Source organism: Elephas maximus, chromosome 24 (genome assembly GCF_024166365.1).
Source record: "Elephas maximus indicus isolate mEleMax1 chromosome 24, mEleMax1 primary haplotype, whole genome shotgun sequence".
Classification (NCBI taxonomy): domain Eukaryota; kingdom Metazoa; phylum Chordata; class Mammalia; order Proboscidea; family Elephantidae; genus Elephas; species Elephas maximus.
This window is the reverse complement of record NC_064842.1, coordinates 19,239,910-19,246,884: the sequence shown is the minus strand read 5'-3', so window position 1 is coordinate 19,246,884 and position 6,975 is coordinate 19,239,910.

The window sequence follows — 6,975 nt, the reverse complement described above, 5'->3', positions numbered from 1 at the left end:
TAATATTTCAATTCAATAAATGTTCATAGAGTACCTACTAGGGGTAAGACATAAAGGTATTGTCATGGATTGAATTATTTCCCCCCCCAAAATGCGTCTATCAACTTGGTTAGGCCATGATTCTCAGTATTGTGTCGTTGTCCTCCATTTTGTGATTGTAATTTTATGTTAAGAGGATTAGGGTGGGATTATAACACCCCTACCAAGTCACATCCCTGATCCAATCAATGTAAAGGGTGTTTCCCTGGGGTGCAGCCTACATCATCTTTTATCTCAATAGATAAAAGGAAAGGGAAGCTACCAGAGAGTGGGGACCTCATATCACTAAGAAAGCAGTGCCAGGAGCAGAGCGCCTTCTTTGGACCCGGGGTCCCTGCATGGAGAAGCTCCTCAAAATTAAAATACACTCAAAATTAAAATCCAATTATCCTCTGTATGAAAAAAAATTTTTTTTTAACTAGATAGACAGATCTTATTTATCTCACATCTGAAGCAGCTAGCACTTAATATGTGCTCAATTACTGTTTGCTGAATGAAAAATAAAGAGCCCCGGTGGCACAGTGGTTAAAGCACTTGACTGCTAACCGAAAGGTCAGCAGTTCGAAATCACCAGTGGCTCTTTGGAAACAAGATGTGCCAGTCTGCTTCCATAAAGATTTATAGCCTTGGAAACCCTATGGGTGCTATGAGTTGGATTCCACTCTACTGCAGTACGTTTTTTTTTAGAAATGGAAAATAAGGAGCCCTGGTGGCACAGATGTTAAAGTGCTTGGCTGCTAACCAAAAAAGTTGTCCATTCAAACCCATCAGCCGCTCCATGGGAGAAAGATGTGACAGCCTGCTTCCGTAAAGATTTACAGCCTCAGAAACCCTGTGGGACAGTTCTCCTTTGTCATATAGTGTCACTATGAGTCGAAATCGACTAGTCCGCAGCAGGGTTGTTTTCTTTCTTTCTTTTTGGTTTAAAGGGAAAATAGGTCACTAACAATAATGCAGTGTTTGTTTAGGGCTTTCTTTATTACAAAATGCTTTCACATACAATGTCTCATGTATCCTATAGTCTCTTTTAGTCTTACCCTTTCTTCTCTTTTCCCTTTCCTTCATGTTAACGGTCATCCCTTCCTGATTTTCCGTTGCCAGAATCAACACAACTTCCTCAATTTCTTTATCCTTGTCTCACTGACTGTTTTCAACTGTTCATTTCTAACTCTCATTTTCACGAATCTCTAAGCAAACTTTGGAGTCCCTGGACAGTGCAAACAGTGTCGGGTGCTAAGTGAAAGGTTGGTGGTCAGAGTCCACCGAGGCGTGCCTCGAAAGAAAGACCTCATGATATTTCTTTCTCAAAAATCAGCCGCTGAAAACCCTATGGAGCACAGTCCTACTCTGACACACACGGGGTCACCATGAGTCAGAGTCAACTTGATGGCAGCTGGTTTTATGCAAACTTTGCTTTTCACACCTTTCCACCCAACAAAGTCCAAGTCCCTGAAGAGTTACACTGGACTCTGAGGTGGAAGTTACACTACTGGGGATAAATAAGGTCAGTTCAGCAGAGACAGATCAGACTAGATACCCAAGAATTCCGAGAACACAACTGTCACAAAGCCTTCATGGCATTCTTGACAGCAAATATTACACGTTTTATTTTAAAAAAGAATCACAGACCATTTCTCTACAACCTGTAGTTTGAATGGTGGTCATGTTTTCAGGTTTCTTCTTTTATTTTCTGCTGAATAAATTTCAATCTTTATAAAGTAAGGAAGTAGATTTAAAAAATAGCTTATAGTAAAATTATAAAGAGAAAGGAACGTAAAGATTATGAGGTTGATTAGTGACAAAGAATATTCCCTACTTTCAAGGCCTAATGTTGGATGGTGTTTCCACCAGGAGGAAGGTCTTCCATAAACCTTGGCTTTCATAAACCTAGACAACCTGGAAAGAAGTAGAGAGGTGACACTAGATGAGAAGCTAAAGATCTCATTTAGCTCCCATATGTCTGATGTCTTTGACATCTAGGCAGAGTTCTTATCCTAATGTTCCTAATAGACATGATATAGGTAGTGCAGTGGTTAAGAGCAGAGACACTGGAGCCAGACTGCTAGAGGTAGACTCATTTCCTTTACTTACTAGGTTTGTGGCCTTGGGCAAGTTTTTTAACCTCTCTTTTTAAATATTGTGTCAATGTTTGATAAATAAATAAAATTACAAGTATAGTTAATTCACATCTTAGTACTCTATAGTTTTCAAATCAATTTTCATGTATATCACCTCATCAAATTCTCACAACTGTGAGGTAGTTATTATTACTTCATTTTATGGACCAAGAAATTAAGCTTCCTAAGTGTTTTGTGGAGTTTCCAGGTAGCACCAACACTTAACGAACTTGGCTTGGCACCTTGGAAGAAAGGCCTGGATATCTACTTCAAAAAAAAAAAATTAGCCATAGAAAACCCTATGGATGAAAGAAGAGAGTCTAAAAGAGACCTGTACACCAATGTTTATTGCAGCACTATTCACAATAGGTGGAAACAAGTTAAATGCCCATCAACAGACAAATGGATAAACAAAATGTGATACACACATAAAACGGAATACTACTCAGCCAGTAGGAAAGATGAAGTCTTGATACATGCTACAGAATGGATGGAGCTTGAAGACATTATGCTGAGCGAAATAAGCCAATCACAAAAGGACAAATATTGTATGACCTCACTTACATAAAAAGACAAGAAAAGACAAATGTATAGAGACCAAAGTTTATTAGTGGTTACCAGGGATGAAAGGAAGAGGAGGAGGGGGGCTAATGGTGATGGAAAAATTACATTGATTAAGGGTAGGGTTGCACAGCCAATTATTGCTGTAAGTTGTATACCTGTAAAAAGTTGAATTGGCAAATGTTGTGTAATAGATATAACACTGACAAAAAAAAAAAAGGAGCTGTTGAGGCTGCTTATATACAACCAAACACCTCATGAGATTTGATTCCTTGGTTTGGAGGTTTAGAGTTGTGGTTTCATGGAACATCCCAGTTAATTTGGCATAATAATGTCTTCAGTGCTTCTGTTCTACCTCCTAGTTCATTGTGTAGTGCCTGGGGTCTTAAAAGCTTGCAAGTGGCCATCCACTCTGTACACCTGGAACAACAGAAGAAAAAGGAGCCAGGAATAGGAGGAGGATATGGAATGTGTGGCTAATTGCCTCCATGAACAGCTGTCTCCTTTGGCATGAGACCAGAAAAACTGGATGATGCCCAGATATCATTACTGAACATTTTGATCAAGGATTCCATAGAAGAATCCTGATCAAAAGGGGGAACATGTAGAACAGAATTTCAAATTCTAATGGACTCTAGACTTTCTGGAGCCATGGAGGGTGGGCGAACCCCTGAGACTATTGCCCTAAGGTAAACTTTAAAATTTGAACCAAAAATATCCCCTGAAGTCTTCTTAAAACCAAAGAATAGTTTAGCTTAACTAGTGAAAAAAAGTCTGCCTTGAGGATTATGCTATTTTAAGAACTGTCTACATGAGATGGAGCCCTGGTGGCACAGCGGTTAAATGTTTGGCTGCTAACCAGAAGGTCAGCAGTTCAAATCTACCAGCCACTCCTTGGAGACCTTATGGGACAGCTCTACTCTGTCCTGTAGGGTCTCTATGAGTTGGAATCGACTGGACAACAAAGTTTTTTTTTTAATCTATATGGGATCAAATTGACAACAGCAAATTGAAAGATCAGATGGGAACCTTAGGGGGAAGTGAGTTTATGTTAATAAGGGAGGAACAACTCAGATAGAAGAATGTAATCAATGCCACTAAATTGTATGTGAAGAAACTGCTGAGTTGGTGTATGTTTTGCTGTGTATATTCTCAACAACAACAATAAAATAAATAATATTTAAAGAAAAAATAGAAAGCCCTATGGAACAGAGTTCTACTCGGACACACATGGGGTTGCCATGAGTCGGAATCCACTCAATGGTAAATGATACGTGTTTTGGTTAGGGGCAGTGACGGTTGATGGCAGAATTCTCCATGCCAGAGACCCAGGTTCGACTCCTGGCCACCACTTGTCTGTCAGTGGAGCCCTGCATGTTGCTCTGATGCTGAACAGATTTCAACAGAGCTTCCAGGATAAGACGGACTATGAAGAAAGGCCTGATGATCTATTTCCAAAAAGTCAGCCAATGAAAACCCTATGGTAAGTTAATAACTTTGAGGCAAAGTTGATCAGAAAGAAAGATTAGTATTTTATATTTTTTATTTCTTTCCCTTCTCCAAGGGGAAGGATTGACTCTCTTTGTTTTATTTATATAGCAAAGAGAATGGTGGGTAATACTTAATTGTTATTTAATTGTTATGATAAAAAACCCAACCCATTCCCATCGAGTCAATTCCGACTCATAGCGACCGTATAGGACAGAGTAGAACTGCCCCATAGAGTTTCCAAGGAGCACCTGGTGGATTTGAACTGCTCACCTTTAGATTAGCAGCCATAGCACTTAACCACTATGCCACCAGGGTTTCCATTATTATGATAAGTCCAATAAATTCCATTAAAATAAAATAGTTTGTATACGTGCATTTATAATATTGACTTATTGCATGTCTCTCTTCTAAGAACATTTACCTATTGAAAACCCTTTATTGCTAAGAACCTTCAGGGAACAATGTTAATTTCATACATTTCTGTCTTAAAGGTGAATGAAACATTTACCCTCGGGCTTCTAGGTTGAAGTTCTGTTAGCCAAAAGAGGGATGCTCACTGTAGACTTTGGATTGGAAGAATTGTCCATTTCTTCCCTCAATACACACCCATACCTGGAGCTGTGTAAGAAGTTTGTTTTCTCCTCTGGAGCTATTGGTATTTCCTATTTTAAATAGGATACTATGCATGGGCACGTGTTCTCGGGGTAGCTGGGTGAACCAGAGAGGCAGGGTTGCCTTCCTCCTGAAACTCTGGGCACTCTTAGACACTGCAGATTGGTGCTAAGTTTACAGGCTTGGGAGCTAGCAGCTGGACTGTCTGGGTTTGAATCCCAGCTATACCATCTTCTAGCTATGTGTCATTAGGTGAGACACTCAATCTCTGATAGTTTCCTTATTCACAAAATGAAGAAAATGATAGCTTCTACCTTATTGGGTTGTTGGGAAGATTACATGGGTTAATGCACGTAAAGCACTTAAAACAGGTGTGGCTCCTGGAAAGCATTCAGTAAATGTTAGCTATTATCATTACGTTCTATTTTACTTAACACTCTCATCATCCTCTCATCATTGTCAATGGCTTTTAAACATTTTTGCACATGATCTCCAGTAAGAAATCCACCTTATGTCACGATCCAGTGTAAACACACACACATGCACACACAAAACTAAATCAAAGTTTCACAAAGTATTCATACTCTTACTTTGTGCAGTATACTCTATTAATTTCTATCCCTTTAAAAAATAAATTGGTGGTACCCTATAGAAATGATTTCACAACCTTCTAATGGGTCAAGTTGGAAAACTCTGCTCTTTGATACCTGTGATAGGCAGGATAATGTCTTCCTAAGATCTCCATATCCCAACCCTCCAGAACCTATGAACATGTTGCCTTACATAGCAAAAGAGACTTTGCAGATGTGATTAAGTTACAGACCTTAAAATGGGGAGATTATCCTGGATAATCCAGGAGGGTTCACTTTAATCACATGAGTCCTTAAAAGCAGAGAGGCTTTCCTGGCTGTGATCAGAGAAAGAGATGTGATGATTGAAGAAGGATCAGAAATGCAAAGTGACAATGACTTGATCCACGTTTGCTGGCTTTGAAGATGGAGAAATGGGGCCATAAGCCAAGGAATGCAGGCAGCCTATGGTAGCTGGAAAAGGTGGGGAAACAAATTCTTCCTTAAAGCCTCCAGAAAGGAACGCAGAACTGCCAAGACTTTGACTTTCACTCACTGAGACCCATGTCAGATTTCTGATTTCCAAACAGTAAGATAATAAATTTGCATTATTTAAACCACTAGATTTGTGATAATTTGTTACAGCAGCAATAGAAAAGTAATATACTCTGGAGCATAGTTCTACTCCACGGTAGAGCATACATGGGGTCACCACGAAGGAGAGTCAACTCCATGGCAACTGGTTTACCTAAGCCAGGAACTTTGATTTCACCTTTGACATCTCTCTCTTCCTAGCTCACACATTCAATAAGTCACCTAATCCTACTGCTTCTACCTTTGAGTATCTCTGGAATAATCTGTATGATCTCCCAACTTTCATGGCATTGCCCTCATTCAGGTCCAATTCATCTCTCTTGGACAACAAAACCTCTTAACTGCTTTCCCTGCTTCTGGGTCCCCTACCTGTCCTACACCCCTTTCCTCTGACCTTCATTCTCTCTAAACTACTGTTATGATTACCTCTTGGCACTTTTGATGTCACATCTCACCTACAGAATAAAATTCTAAGTCTTTAGAGTGATACTTAAGCTCTTCAGATGACCCATCTCAACTACGAGAACACATTCCCTGTGTGATTTTCCCTGTCCTGTCCCCTCGAAATATTATATCTATAAAGTTATTTTATCAACCCACTTTATCATAGTTATTCAATTTTTTTCTATTGTTTTAAAAAATTGCTTCTTAGAAGCCAAAGAAGGCACAAAGAAGTCCTTGCCAGCAAGCCAGCTTCTACTGTGTCAGCAAACAAATGTTTATATTATGGCTCTCTGTTGTGGATTAAATTGTGTGCCCTAAAATGTGTTAGAATTCTAATACCGATACCTGTGGATGTAATGTAATTACCTTACATCTAATATAATATAACATAATCACTTTCCATAATGTAATCATCTTATATAACATAATATAATGTAATACAATCAATCAGTTGAGTCATGCCAGCGTAGGGTGGGCCCTAAACCTAATCACTTTTGAGTTATGTGAAGAGCAGCATAGACAGAGACACAAACATAAACACAAAGGGA